The sequence below is a fragment of the Dreissena polymorpha genome, chromosome 4 (genome assembly GCF_020536995.1).
Source record: "Dreissena polymorpha isolate Duluth1 chromosome 4, UMN_Dpol_1.0, whole genome shotgun sequence".
Lineage (NCBI taxonomy): Eukaryota > Metazoa > Mollusca > Bivalvia > Myida > Dreissenidae > Dreissena > Dreissena polymorpha.
In genome coordinates, this window is record NC_068358.1 from 54,571,965 (window position 1) to 54,588,377 (window position 16,413).

Genomic DNA, 16,413 nt, shown 5'->3' on the forward strand with positions numbered 1-16,413 from the left:
ACATTTTTTATGCTCCCCCAAAATTTATTTTGGGGGGAGCATATTGGCGCCGCTTCTTCTGTTCGTCTGTGTGTCCGTCCGTGCACAATTTTTGTCCGGGCTATTTCTCAGCAACTCATGACCGGAATTCAATGAAACTTTATGGGAAGTTTCATTACCAAGAGGAGATGTGCATATTATCAGCGGGTTCTGGTCGGATGATTTTTCACAGAGTTATGGCCCTTTGAAATTTTCCATTATTTATTAGTGCAATTCTTGTCCTGGCTATTTCTCAGCAACTAATGACCGTAATTCAATGAAACTTTATGGGAAGCTTCACTACCAAGAAGAGATGTGCTTATTATTAGCGGGGTCTGGTCGGATGTATATTCACAGAGTTATGGCCCTTTGAATTTTTTTATAATGCAATTATTGTCCCCCAACTACTGTGCCCTCAAGACGTTTCCTTTTATCTGAATATATAGTGCAATATTGTGACAAAAAAAAACTTTGGGGAGCATTGATCACCGGTCTCCGACGGTTTCTTGTTTTATTATGTTTCCTTTAAGCTGAATAATGTTCAATATGATATTTAAGCAAATTAGCCAATGGTTTATTTAACCCATTCCAATAAGAATTGGAAACTTATCAACATTTTATTTGTATAACTTTATGTGCAATTTGGATGTCAGATTTTTGTGAATTAGTAGCTTTGATATTGCAATTGTTTAATTACTGTAATTTAAATCATACTTACAAAACCTTTAAAATCAATGCTATTAAGTTTCTATATATGAAGAAGACAACGCAGAAGAAGAGGACAAGGATGCATTCTACGACGCCTTCAAAGTGTTTCAAAGGACATCCCCCAACACGACATGCTGATGTTGCTCGGCGACTTCAATGCTAAAGTTTGCTGCGACAACAAAGACAAAAAGAGGACCATGGGAAGACATGGAGTGGATGTGATCACCAACAACGGGGAGAGACTAGTCAATTCTGCCAACAGAACGACTTGGTCATAGGAAGGACCCTGTTCGCGCACAAGGAGATCCACAAACTTACATGGACATCACCAGACAGCAGGACCCAGAACCAGATCGACCACATCATCATCACCTACACAAGGTCGATATATCCTTTTAAATATATCATGCGTCGCCGCAACTGTCAAGAAAAATATTGTGCGTTGCCGCGACTTTTAAGAAAAATATCGTGGGTCGCCGCGACTGTCAAGAAAAATATCAAGTATCGCTTCGTGTTTCTAGTTTCGCCCTTGATGAAAGAAGTGCAAGATTATATATGGCACTATCAGGATTCCGTATGTTTTAGTATTTGCTCCTCGTTGTCCTGGGTATTGAACCCTCAGGGCAGGCAAGTCTACATGGCGTATAGTGGTTATGTTTTAGTATTTGCTTCTTTTTGTCCTGGGGTTTGAACCCCCAGTTCAATTTTTGTTTGTATGCCCCCAGTAGGGTGGAATATGGCAGTTTTACTGTTCATCCAATTGTCTGTGAAGTGAACTATTTCTAAATTTGTTAAGTGCTTGATTTAAAATATGTAATTACCACTAAGTGTAGATGTAAAATGACACAATTTTCAATCGAAGTTATGTAAATGTTCCTGAATTATTTGCACATGCACTAAACCATGGCAGATTTGCAAAGCCTCTGACAAAGCAATAGATGGTTTACGTGGGTAATGTCTTTGACATATCTTTCTTTTCTTTTTTATTTGAGACATCTTCAGAAACAACGATAATTATTTGTAAAAATGGTTGAGTGTATGAGTGCACATTTGTGTGTCTGTTACTGTATGTGTGTGTGTGTTCGGGTTTGTACAGACAGTAACTACATCATTCAGCATGCAATTTTAAAATTACTAATAACAAAAGACCATCATAAGGAGGCGGTGTTTAACATGTAACACCTGTCTACCTTACTTAAAGGTCAAGGGCATACTTACAGGTCGAAGGTAAAATTTGTCCAAACTGTTACTTTGTCATTAATGGAGCAATAACTGACAACAAATGTTCACCAGTTTGTGTTAAGACCCATGTTCCCGGCTCAAAGTCAGACTAAGAGGTCAATGGTCAATCCAAACTGATACTTCAATAGTAATTATGCACTTCTTAAATAACTTGCCAAATGTGTTTAACAGTTACATGTAGAAACCTCTTTCATGTTCCCTTAAAGGTTAAGGTAACACTTAGATGTCAGTTGTCATATTTGAGCATTATACAGCTTGGCGAAACTTAAAAATGGTCACGCATAAGGCATGTCTCCCTAATAATAATTACAGCGTTTTATTTTCAGGTTTGCAGAAATGATATATTTTGATGTCAGATAGATCATGTGTTATTGCTAATTTAAACAAATTCATTTCAACATGCAATTTCAGCTAAGTAACCAGTTTATGTGATTTGCATAATAATAGCGTGTTCATGTCAACTTGTCAGTGTTATAGTTTATTGTACCTGTATTTCATATTCCTTTTTATTCACTTATTTGAGAAATGGCTGAAATAAGGAAACATCAGACTTAATCCAAAGCATAAAGTTGTCCACCAAAAATGGACTGAATACAATTTTACATTTATGCTAACTTAATGGCAGTAATAAAAAGCTTGATGGGACAGTCAAGGTCACAAAGATGGCTTGGGACAGCTCTGGTTTGTTTACACCCCTTTTCAGTGTTTACATCCTGTATGCCAAGTAATAATTACTCTACCTTATTATTGCACATAGCTTTTTAAAGGAGTTTATGGAAAGGGGTTTTATCCTCTGTATAACACTTGCTTTTTTCTTAATATTTTGTTATGTATTTCATTTTCATTTTATTTGATTCAATTGAAAGATGGAATTAACAAATTCCAAAGCAGGGTATTTATCATACAAAGAAACATGATATTCCCGTGGTAACTAAATTTACATTTACCGGTATAATGATATAAAAATTTAACATTTCGTAACCATATCAGCTATAATCTCTTTTCAGTCGAATAAAACTTTACTGCCATGTCATGTGGTGAATAAAAAATAACATTTTTTTGGTTTTAATATGATACCATTAACAACTCAGTCATATAATTTTGATATCACATACCACATCAATTATGTTAATTCGTTTAGGATAGGTGGGTTTATTTCAGTTGGATAGCATATATTCAGGTGTTCAGTAGCCAGGTAGGCGCCTTGTATATCATTAAAAGCGGGATAGCATCTTAAAAGGTCACATTCAAATGAAATATCACTTTTCACATAGTTTATAGTCACAATGAAACATGTTTGTCTATATTTGTGAATTTGGTATTGCAGGGTATGTTTGTATCACCTGTAGTGATAGCTGTATTCTGTTTACCCTCTGTATACAAAAAACGATCTTGATGAGAAAAGACAGAAACAAACATGTACCGGTATTATTTCTGTAATGCCTTTCTATAATGGACAAAGAAATCTTGATATAATACTCTTAATTTTCTTTTTTGTTTGTATTCAGTGTACTTATTGCAAATGCTGAACCAGGCAATATGAATAAAAGTAGGTTTTCATATAACCTTGAAACCTGTGTTGAAAAAGCGAATGTTTTTTTTTAATTTAGGACAATTTTTAGGTCTGTGTAGCCCTTATTTCACTAAAATGGACATGTTTATTTTCAATAATCAGATTTTTCTTGTGATCAGATCACATCAAAGAGTCGAAAAATTGTTAATAGGTCAAACTAAGGATATCTGAGCTGAGATTCAATTTGTTAACTTATAATATGATTTGAAAAAATCTCAACAAGATGCTATGCAAACTATGTGTAATTTACTGATATTTTAGTCATAAAGCACAGTGTATTAGAATTTATCATACCACCACATTGATATCTGCCTGATAAAACATTGCATGATATATTTTTAGCTCACTTGAGCACAACGTGCTCATGGTGAGCTATTGTGATCACCTTTTGTCCGTCGTGCGTCCGTCGTCATCATTTGCCTTGTGAAAACTATAGAGGCCACATTTATTGTCCGATCTTCATGAAACTTAATGAGAACATTTGTCCCAATGATACCTCGATCGAGTTCGAAACTGGGTCATGCTGGGTCAAAAACTAGGTCACTAGGTCAAAAAAAGAAAAACCTTGTGAACACTGTAGAAGTCACATTTGATGTCCAATCTTCATGTAACTTTGTCAAAATGTTTGTCATAATGATATGTTGGTTGAGTTCAAAAATGGTTCTGGTCCATTGAAAAACATGGCCACCAGGGGGCGGGGCAGTATTTCTTATATGGCTATATAGAAACCTTGTGAACACTATAGAAGTCACAATTTTTGCTCAATCATCATGAAACTTGGTCAAAAGATTAGTTTCATTGATATCTCGGACAAGTTCGAAAATGGTCCAGATCGGTGAAAAAACATGGCCGCCAGGGGGTGGGGCAGTTTTCTCTATATGTATATAGTGAAAACATGTGAACGCTCTAGAGTCACATTTTTGGTCCAATCTTCATGAACTTTGGTCAGAACATTTATTTCCTGGATACGACGGTTGAGTTTGAAAATGGTTAGGATCAGTAAAAAAACATGGCTGCTAGGGGGCAGGGCAGTTTTGCTTATGGCTATATATAGCTAAACCTTGTTAACACTCTAGGAGTCACAAAAATAGTCCAATCTTCATGAAACTTGGTCTGAACATTCCTTTTTATGATAGCTAGGCTGAGTTTGAAAATGGTTTCGGTCTGTTGAAAAATATGGCCGCCAGGGGGCGGGGCAGCTTTGCTTATATGGCTATAGTGAAACCTTGTTAACACTCTAGAAGTAACATTTATAGCCCAATCTTCATGGAACTTGGTCCGAAGATTTGTTGTATTGATAGCTTGGCTGAGTTCAAAAATGGTTACGGTTAGTTGAAAAACATGGCCGCCAGGGTAGCAGCAGTTTTCATTATATGACTATATTCAAACCATGTTAACACTCTAGTTGTAATGCGGATGTTGGTGCACAATGATGATGATGATGATGATGATGATGATTATGATGATGATGATGATGATGATGATGATGATGATGATGATGATGATGATGATACTGGTAATGGATTCAGAAACATTAATGTCAAACCGAAATATCCCGGGTGTATTTTGTCCAGGGTTTTCCATGGAAATCCATGGAAAATATGAGGCTGGAGTATTCGGACTAAGTTTCCAGCCTTTTCCAGCGTCAATATTAAAAAAAAAGGGTGGAAAATTGTCCATGGTATGTGGAAATAGCCTGGAATAGTTTCCATGGTTTTCCAGGCTCCCTGGAATAATTACCATGGAACAATTTCCAGGGTTTTCCAGCCAGCATGGAATAAATACCGTCCGAATACTCCATGTAATCTGGAAAACCATGGAAAACCATGGATTTTTTTCCAGGGTTTTCCAGATTACATGGAGTATTCGGACGGTATTTTTTCCATGCTGGCTGGAAAACCCTGGAAAATGTTCCAGGGTTTTTCTTTGTTTAATATTCCATGGATGCCTGGTATAACATGGAAAATTGTCCAGCGTTTACCAAGGTCACTGAATAGAAAAAGAAATTTCTGGTCTAAAAACAATATTCATGTATTAAATGAATACAATACTCACAGCTTAAATAAATCATAATTTAAGGTTAGATTAAAACAAAACAAAAAATCAACATAATGCCTTAGTTTCTTCGATGTATTACTGTGAAACCATTTATTTTCGTCTGCACAAAATTTCGCCCTTTTCATAAAAATGACTATTTCGTCCGCTCTTAAATTCGTCCATTTCTGGTTTTGAAAAAAACAACAACGTCTGATTTGTTTGTAATACATGTAATACGCGGTTGCGAAAAAATCGTGCTGGGGAAAGAGAGGTGACACTTGGTAGTCACTTGCAGGAGGTGGGCCTTGTTTGGCATATGCCAATTAACAAGTCTGTTATTTTAGGTGATAGTAACTGCCCCTTATTATTTTATTTCATTGACACGTTCTTTGTTATGATTAGCGGATAAGTGGGACTGAATAATCGTTAACGAGTGTTTTAAACAACGAAGCCAATTGCCAATTAGTCTTTTTCCATTACTATCACGGTCAAATTTGTAACAAAGCGCAGAATATATTTCAGTCAGGTGTTGATCACACATCGTCATATTTTAATTGCGTTTAATAGTATTGTCTTTAATCCGGATTCGCCGCGTGTAGGCTGTATAATCTGCAACACCCCTGAAAAACACAATACACACAATGGGTAATAAAGTTGTTAACAATTAGCGCTAATCAACACTATTATACCTAAACGAAGTCGACGCATTCGATACAGCCTTATTGCATTCGCGTTTTACAGGAAATGTCAGTTGTCAGTACACTGTATAATGAACACCCCTTTGTGTCAAAACCGGATTTAACTTGAGTGTGAATGGTCGACTGTTTCATGTTCTATGTATCAATACCATCTGTGTATCTGTATTATAAGTATACCAGTCAACAAACAAGGTGCGCGCTTCCGCATATGGGTATCAATCTCTTGCACGACGGTCACATTACATTCACCTCTGTGTTGGGCTCAGAACGGACTATTGTTATGAAAGCGTCTCATTCATGTCATGATCATTCCAAGCGTTCATCATTGAGGTTACAGTATACTAAACAATCTCTTGCACGACGGTTACATTGCATTAACTGCATTAAAGAAAACCATCTCATACCATGATATCTTATATCAGTCTTAATTAATTATTAAAAAATTGATATGTTTTTTTTTTATGTTAAGAAACCAACATACATAAATACGTCGAAACAATGCCTAAAGTCACTCAATAAAAAATATGTACAATTGTTTACATTTGTGAAGTGCGTGGAATGATTACATCTGTGTAAATGGGCAATAAAATAGTTCCAAAGAGTTGCATTTAAACTCACAAGTTTTTGCACGATTTATCGTACATTTAAAAGTCATATTTCTTAATTAAATGCATGCGATCTTAAATATCCACACAAATATACATTGTATGCGTTTGTTCGGTTTTAGCTATTTGGTAGACAAAATGGCGTGATGAGCCTTATGCAGAGTTGTATGTGAGAGCAAGGAACGACAACTCTGCGTGGAGATTGATATGGGTATTCGGACGTTCAAAAAATTGACCTACGGTTTAGCGTTCATGCCGTCGAACGCATTAAGCAATATAACTCGTTTTTTGTTCACTATTTCTTTACTTGCAAAAAATACTAGTGGCTTATAACTTACCTTGCAATCTTTTTTTCCCGCATTTTGCGAGTGTGCGAGTGTTAATTTCGAGCCTTGTGTATATGCGTGGATTACGCTGGATTTAAATGCCTCATGCCTACGGTAATTCAGTCTTATTTGTTTCAAATATGGGACATGATTGTTCGTTAGGATCTTGAATTCGTCCATCGGTCGAAGGACGAAAAAGGCGAAAATTAATGTCGGGCGAATAATAATGGTTTCACAGTATTTTGTTCACAATTCATCAAAATATAACATCAGATTACAAATTGTGTTACATTTATTTAACAAATTATTCAGATCAAACAAGTGTTGTTTAATACATGCTTACAAAGCCTCTAGGTCCATTATCATAAATCAGGCCCTTACATAACAGAACAGGCGCTACTTTAAAAGTTAAAAAGTATAATGCAACCTTAACAACATGTATTCAAAGTAACAAAATACAAGCAAGTCAAGTAATATACAGTAACAATTCACGAACCCTGTACAAACGATATACAAGAAACAAAATGAAAAATTTAAGTTGTTTTAGCTACTTCATGTTTGTCACAATATATGTAGCTGCCCATGAGCACAAGGATACTATTTTTCTCAGCTACTTTCACTTTAATGCAATTTAGGTGCTCAATTTCATTAAAATACTTTTATATAATTTTATTGTTCAAAGAAATTCAGAACATAATGCATGTACATGTATTACTTTCCAAGTGACAGTTTAAAATATAATTGCAAGTCTAAAACTTGTGAAGGCAGCTTAGTAAATTATAAGTACCCAGGTGGGATAAAATTACAGTTTTTAAAAACTTTTTTGTTAATTAGCTGGGCTTCAGTAGGTCGTGGATCTTTTATAGAACTTGTACTGCTATTATACTGTACGGCTCCTGCATGATCTCTGAAAGAAAAACAAAGCAAACAATATTACAAGAAAGTCATAAGTTTTTTACATTCATCTGTAAAAGTAAATGTGCATCAATCATATGATTGAATATCTATACTTCAATGCTTATTCATATTTTAATCTATTTTAGATATTTCATATCACTGCTCAATTCGGTACATCTGGCTTTTTTGTATTTGAGCGAACATTTACGATCCTAAGTAGTTAGCAATTATTTCTTTTCCATTTACTGAAATTTATTCTCTTAAAGTTTGCAAGCGGGCTTTAATCTACTTGCAAACAGGCAACCACACAGGAAAACTGAGACTTTCAAGTGAATAAATTGTTGATTTAACTTATATTTTTATATGACTCTCTTTTATTTTGAAATTTATATTGTTGTTTTCTTAAATGCCCCAAAACGGGGTACACTAGCATTTATCTGGAAACTCAAACATATATAGGAATTTTATATTCAGATATTGCTATATGAAAGATATGCTAATTTGCTAATTCATATAAAAATAACCTGTAATTGAAACTAGACCAAAATATTGGATACCAAAAAGACAAAATACTTTCAGGTGGTTAACACTAAATTACTTATATGAGCCCGGGGCATAACAATATTTACCATGAATTTGTGGCCATGTTAGTCCTCTTGGTAAATGCGCCAAAAGAGCCGCTTTGCTGTCTTGGGTTATTTCCCTGCGAAACTCTGCAGTATCTTCCATCAACTGGTCAGCTACAGTTAAAGCACATAATGAAAATGTATATAGAAAATAATTCAAGTATTGTTTTAAATATTTAGTAAAATTGTCTTAAAATAATAACTTACAATGAAGTTAATACATCACAAAGCATAGCATAACAAAATTTGTAGGTATGATTAGTACAAATTTATTATTGCTATAATTAGAATGATGTGTAATTCTATTGGTATGAAAATGTACAGTGAAACCTAAAAAACAATGCTATTGGTTTAATTAATTAATTTATAAATATTAACAGCATTAATGAGCATTGAGTTCTCATCATGCACAGCACATAACTCCCTTAGCCTCAGTTCCCTAGCCATGCATTATAAACTTCCGATACTACATTCAAGCTTATTAATATCTCCACATAGGACTTCCTTTATCAAGCTGCAAACTGCACTTAGTGAAAATGTGTGTGACAGCTGCTTTTAAACTTCTATATTTGCCATACTTTTACCTAAAATGTCACATAAAAAAGGTCTACAATGATGACATAAGAAGAATAAGTTTAAAGGAATATTTAGAAATAATGAAAAGCACAGACCTTCAGTTGTTGTTCTATTCCTAGACAGACTTCTGAAACACTTGTATGCATCACTTTTTAACAACATTTCATGTCACTTTCCAAATGATATCCATACATTATTATTTTAAGAAATTCTTGTTAATGGAAAAACTCATTAACTCTACTGTTTGTGAACATTACTTTAACTTCATTTTAACAACAAGTTTAACCTGCAAATTTTCTACAATACGCCAGAATTTCAATATAACAGGTAAACTTTCTGTATTTGAACTCAGCCAATCAGAAAAGGCTGTGATATTTTATAACCAATAGATTAGCAGCAGACATATCTGACTCACACACAGGTTTATCAGATAGTTTGTTAATTGCAAACCTGGACTGTAGTTAAATATTGAGTGTGTATACACCTTGAACAGGGTTAAAGAATTTAAACTTGTAGACATTGCTTTGAAAGTTACTACTATAACTTCTACTACTAGTACTACTACTACTACTACTACTTCTGCAAAACTACTACTACTATTACAACAGCCACAACAACAACAACAACAACAACTACTACTACTACTACTTCTACTACTACTACTACTACTACTACTACTACTACTACTGCTACTTCTACTTATACTACTACTACTACTTCTACTACTACTACTACTACTACTACTACTACTACTACTACTACTACTACTGCTGCTACTACTGCTACTACTTCTACTACTGCTTCAACTACTACTAGTGCTTCAACTACTACTACTACTACTGCTACTGCTGCTGCTGCTACTACTCCTGCTGCTGCTGCTGCTACTACTACTACTGCTACTGCTGCTGCTGCTGCTACTACTACTACAACTCCTGCTGCAGCGACTACTACTACTAATACTGCTGCTGCTGCTGCTGTTACTACTACTACTATTACTACTACTACTACCACTACTACTACTACTACTACTACTACTACTACTACTACTAGTACTTCAACTACTATTGCTACTACTACTGCTACTACTACTGCTACTGATGCTGCTGATGCTGCTACTGCTACTACTGCTGCTGCTGCTACTTCTACTACTACTACTTATACTACTACTACTGCTGCTGCTGCTAATGCTACTTCCTTAACTACTACTACTACTGCTTCTTCTAGTATTGTTATTATTATTTATACTACTATTGCTACCGTTACTGAGTCTATTCCTGTAAATGCTAAAACAACAACACAATAATAACTGCTACTACTGCTACTGTCACTTAAATTTGCACCAATAGTATAATTATCAGTAGTTTAACTGCTTATACAACTTATACAACAACCACTTTTACTTCTACTCCTACAACATATTCTACTGCCGGCCTCAGCATTACTACTTCTACCACTACTACTACTACTATAACTACTACTATTTCTGCCCAAACTATGCACATTGTTTTATGTTTTATTCATATGTTGTGTAAATTGTTGAACTCTGATTTACTTTGAATAAAATGTGTTGCATTTTTATAAGTTATTTTCTCCTCTTATAAAGTCTAAGTTTTTTCCAGGGTCAGCTGAAAATGTTAGAGTCTTTTCCATGCTTAAAAAATTCTATGTTCCACTTTCCATGCTATCTGGAAATATTTTCCATGGTTATCCAGCCTAAATCCAGCGTTTTCCATTCCTTTTCCATGCTTTTCCATCCAAGGCTGGAAAATGCTTGGAAAAAAAGTCCACGTTTCATGGACATTTCTAGAACAAAACCCTGGAAACTGTTTCAAATTCCAGGGATTTCCATGGAATTCCATGTTATACCATGGATTTCCAGCCTAAGTTCCATGATTACCCTGGACAATGTACACCCGGGATCTAATTATAATTATTGCATTACTCAAATTAATTATTGACATTACTTATGATTGTTATCTATATCTTAGCAGAAATTTAACATAGTGGTAAAACCAATAAAACAACAAGAAGTGTTACATATGAATCTTATTTGACTTTTCATTCACTTATCCTAGGCTGCTCTCTATAAAACTCATTGTTACCTGTGCCTGCATTGTTGCCAGGTGGTAATTGTGTAACACTCCTGGAAATTGACCCACATTAACTGGTCACTTTCATCAAAGACCTTTGTGTTGATGTCAGATGGAAACCATACATAAGATACATAAGACATTACAACTTGAAATGTTTTACCCCTACAATTTTCAGTTAGTCAGTAGTTTGTGTGTGATTATGAAAGATTTTTGATTTTAGCAGGTTTTATTGTTGTTTCAATTGGAAATATCAATGCAAGGTGAGAACTCAAATAGTTCCAGTTGTTTAAAAACACTTTGTCAAAAATGTGAACAATTTGGTAGTAAAAAAACAACAACTTATCACATCTTTTAAGAAGCACAAAAAACTGTTTGAAGAAAAGTTGTTTTGCATTTGTTTTTGCAAAAATAATATATTTATGCTACAGATTTTTTTAGCATTTAAATTACAAATATTTTGATAGTTGTTTTGATATGATACATTTTCAAATGTCTTGTGTGTGTTTGCTTCTATATTTGCACACTTTTATAACTATAAGAAAGATCAAGTGATGTGTTGTACTATAAAAGAAGATCAGTATTTAATTTCTAGTAGCTGTACATATTCTCATACTCATTTACTTTTTTATAACTGACTTTGATATATGAAAACAATTCAACATATTTTATTTAATTATGCAAAAACTATTTTATAAAAACACAATACATTTGTGTTCAGTATCTAAAAGTGTTCTTGCTAAACAGATTGTAAACAGTCATCCCCTAAAAGATGTTGAGATGCTTATCTCATGATCTCAAATTTGGACAACAATTTGTTGAAAAATGTACTTCCATTTTCTTTTGCTGATGCTCATTATTAAATTACTGTCCTCAATATTACTTTAATCCAAAATAATTTAAGCTTTGTCGCAACGGGTAACAAATGTCTATTTTAAAACATTTAAACACACACACACAAAACTACTGATAATGCATATATGTATATATCTGCCGAAACAGCAAACCTCTTCTTTTCACAAAACAACGTTAACAACCCTTGTTTCCTGGATACGACGGTTGAGTTCAAAAATGGTTTTGATCCATCTAGTAACATGACCGCCAGTGGGGGGGGGGGGTGGTCATTTTTAACCAGGTTTTCCGAAGGAAAAAACTGGTTATTAGATTGGCGAATGCGGGCGGGCTCGCTGGCTGGCTGGCGGGCGGGCGGAACAAGCTTGTCCGGGCCATAACTATGTCGTTCATTGTCATATTTTAAAATCATTTGGCACATTTGTTCACCATCATTGGACGGTGTGTGGCGCGAAATAATTACGTCGATATCTCCAAGGTCAAGGTCACACTTTGAGTTCAAAGGTCAAAATTGGCAATAAATGAGCTTGTCTGGGCCATAACTATGTCATTCATTGTGAGATTTTACAATTATTTGGCACATTTGTTCACCATCATGGGACGGTGTGTCGCACGAAAGAATCACGTCAATATCTCCAATGTCAAGGTCACCACAACTTAAAATAGATTTATTTTGAAACAAACTTACAAAGGGGGTTAATTTTGTTTTTTCATTTCAAAAGTTCAGTTTGTGTTGTCTCCCTTAATCAGATTGTTTTTCACAATGAAAACCTGGTTTTGTGACAATTTTGTCCCTTGTCCTTATATTTATATACTGAAAAAGCCTTTGAACACTCTAAAAGTCACAAAAGTCACATGTTTTGGCCAATCATCATGAAACTTGGTCAAAACATTGGTTTTATTGATAGGTCGGATGAGTTTGAAAATGGTCGTGATCAGTGGAAAAACATTGCCGCCAGGGGATGGGGCAGTTTTCTCTATATGTTTGAAAGAAGCATTTTCCTTATATATACCGTATATATTTTTTTTTAATCTGGGTATTAAAAACATGGCTGCCAGGGTGGGTGGGGTAATTTTCTATATAGGCCTATTGTGAATACTTTGTAACACCTTATTTTTAAAGTCAGTCTTGTCATACTAATAATTTGAAATATTTGCTGAAGAGTTTTAATCTTTGTTTCTTTCCATCTAAGTCTCTCAGGTGAGCGACCAGGGTCCTTTGGGGCCTCTTGTTTTATATCATGATCAACAGGAAGTTCTTATATCAGTCAAGTGTGGAATCAACTTCAAAGAAATCATTTTTAGTAAAATCAAATCAGATTTAACAAAAACAACAATTTGATACCAAAATGTAATAATTATTTTAAACCCAAAATGCAACACAAACAGCAAAAAACATTTTTTACAAATAATAAGCGTGCGTGCTAATGATGTCATTATTAACACGTCAAACGACAAAAGTCGTATTCTTTCCAGCTAAGTTTACTGCAGCTTTTTAGCGTTGTTTCATTATTTCTTTAAAATCGGTGACGTACAGGAATGATAAACAGTAAAACAGGTCTTAAACTCTTAGCTTAATGTATATATATATATCATACATCAAAACATGATACAAGATTTATCAAATTTAAAACGCATTTCTACCGAACAAATGTTAAAACATATTCTAGGTCAATCACATTTAATTAAATATATACCCTACAAACACATAACTTTTGTTTATTATAATTTCTCAAATATCAAACATATTTTTTATAGGTCAATGACACAAAATTTTAACCCATTTATGCCTAGCGTCCTGAAAAAAAGGACTTTGCAAACAGCGTAGACCCAGATGCGGCATCTCATCTGGGTCTGCGCTGTTTGCTTTAAGGAATTTCTGTAAGAAATATTCTAAATATAGAAATAAATATACTAGACATCCCTAATTTAGGAAATAAATTGATCCAATCTAGAAGGATGGGAGAGTCCACTCAGCATAAATGGGTTAATGACTATTTGATTGAGAACATTACATCAACAAATAGCCTTCATCAGCTAACCAAACTGATCCGCTACCCCGTCTAATTGGGGATTAGCATGTGAGAGCGTCATATGTCAGCGCTAATTAGATAATTAATCTATTTCCAACCGTAATTAATTTATGTATGAAAGGTCTTGTATTAGCAAGGTGTCCCATCAAGCAAATGACACACTTAAGATCAACCCTTTGCATGCTGGGAAATTTGTTGTCTGCTAAAATGTTGTCGGCTTAATTTCTTAAATTAGCATTTTCTTCGATTTTTTTTCAAAAAATACTATCAGAATAGCAAACAGTTTGGATCCAGGTGAGACGCCACGTTCTGTGGCGTCTCATCTGGATCCAAACTGTTTGCAAAGGCCTTCAAAATTTGGTTCCAGCACTGAAAGAGTCGAACAAACCATCAACCACCTTTTCAAAGGTGTATCATGACCCAGCAGAGGTTTGTATAACCCAGCTTTGCAGGTTTATGACAATAATACAATGACCCTGTCACAATTTCCATTGAAGTATTGCATTATTGACTCTATCATTACTTTGTATAATGATTGGGTTTTAATAGTATAGGTATTGATGTTTGTGTTAATTTGTATGGTATGCCAGTAGTGTAAATGTTGAAGTTTACATTAATCCTTTGCCAGTTTGTTTTCTGTTTTCTTTGGTTGGATTTTTATTGAATGACACTTAATTGTGTGTATTCTTTTACTTGATTTCTCATTATTTGGCAAGATTGTATTTCTTATTCTGTGACTGGATTCTTTATTCTTTGACTTGATTTCTCATACAATTTAGCAATTTTGACTCTATTCTGTATTTCATATTCTGTGACTCCTAGCTGGTTTTATTATTCTTTGACTTGATTTCTTATTAAGTGGATTCATGGATTGGATTCTATATTCTTTCAATGGAATCTAAAATCCGTCCTTTTTGTCTGAATTCCCATATTATTTGACTGGATTATGTATTATTATATGTTTTTTTACTGTCTTACTGAATTTCTTGTATATGCTATATACTTTATTAATGTACATAGCCGGATTCCTCATTTGTTTTCTTAAATCTGTAAGCTTAGTAGTCTTTGGCTTGATTTCTTATCCTTTGGGTTAATTCTTAGATCATTTTGCTAATTTTATTCTTTGGATTAATAACAATTTGTTTGTCTGGATTCTGTGTTGGCTTCATTTATCTATCACCTTCCATTCTTTGACTTGATAGGTTTCTATGTCTATACTGCACTCTTGGGATGTATTGATATGGCTTGGTTATGTCATCAGCAAACTTTAGATTTGTTTGAACTGGGGTAACATATTTATTTAGTGCCTGTTGATGTTAAAGAAGGATGACTAATGCTTAATCCTGGCAACTATCAACCAACCACATGCTGTTGTTTCAATCGCTTACTTTCATTTTATGAAAGTACAATGTTTACTTCATGCATTTACTTCATGTGTGTTGTAAAGTACATTTTTAAAGTACATTTCTTTTAGGATGGAGGTAAATTATTTTACCCTTTCCCACTCAGAAGCAAAGTGAAAATGGCTGTGTGCAAACAGCATAAACCAGAACAGCTTGCGAGTAACTCGAGTCACTCGCGGACTGTTCAGGTTTTATGCTGTTTGCTGCTCATCAGTATCTAAGGGATGGAAATGAAGCCTTTAAAACATGAATTCAAAGGTAAAAAATGACCATAAATGAGCTTGTCCGGGCCATAACTATGTTGTTCATTGTGAGATTTTAAAATCATTGGGCACATTTGTTCACCATTATTGGATGGTGTGTCCCGCGAAAAAATTACGTCGATATCTGCAACGTCAAGTTCACACTGTGAGTTCAAAGGTCAAAAATGGCCATAAATGATCTTGTCTGGGCCATTACTATGTCATTTATTGTGAGATTTTAAAAAAAACTGGTACATTTGTTCACAGTCATTGGACGATGTGTCATGCGAAAGAATTATGTCGATAACTCCAAGGTCTAGGTCACACTTGGAGTTCACAAGTAAAAAAATGGCCATAAATTTGGACGGCATGTCATGCGAAAGAATTCAAGATTTCAAAGGTCGAAATGGCCATAAATGATAATGGCATTATAATTCTAAAAAATCGCCATAAATTTAATTCTCTTGTTTTGTAAAGACAGCATGCA

General features: G+C 34.5%; 1 long non-coding RNA gene across 2 annotated transcripts in view; it reads left to right on the forward strand.

Moving 5' to 3' along the window:
• The window catches only part of LOC127879164 (uncharacterized), a 36,957-nt gene that overhangs the window by 16,898 nt on the left and 3,646 nt on the right, over positions 1-16,413 (forward strand). The window lies entirely within an intron of this gene.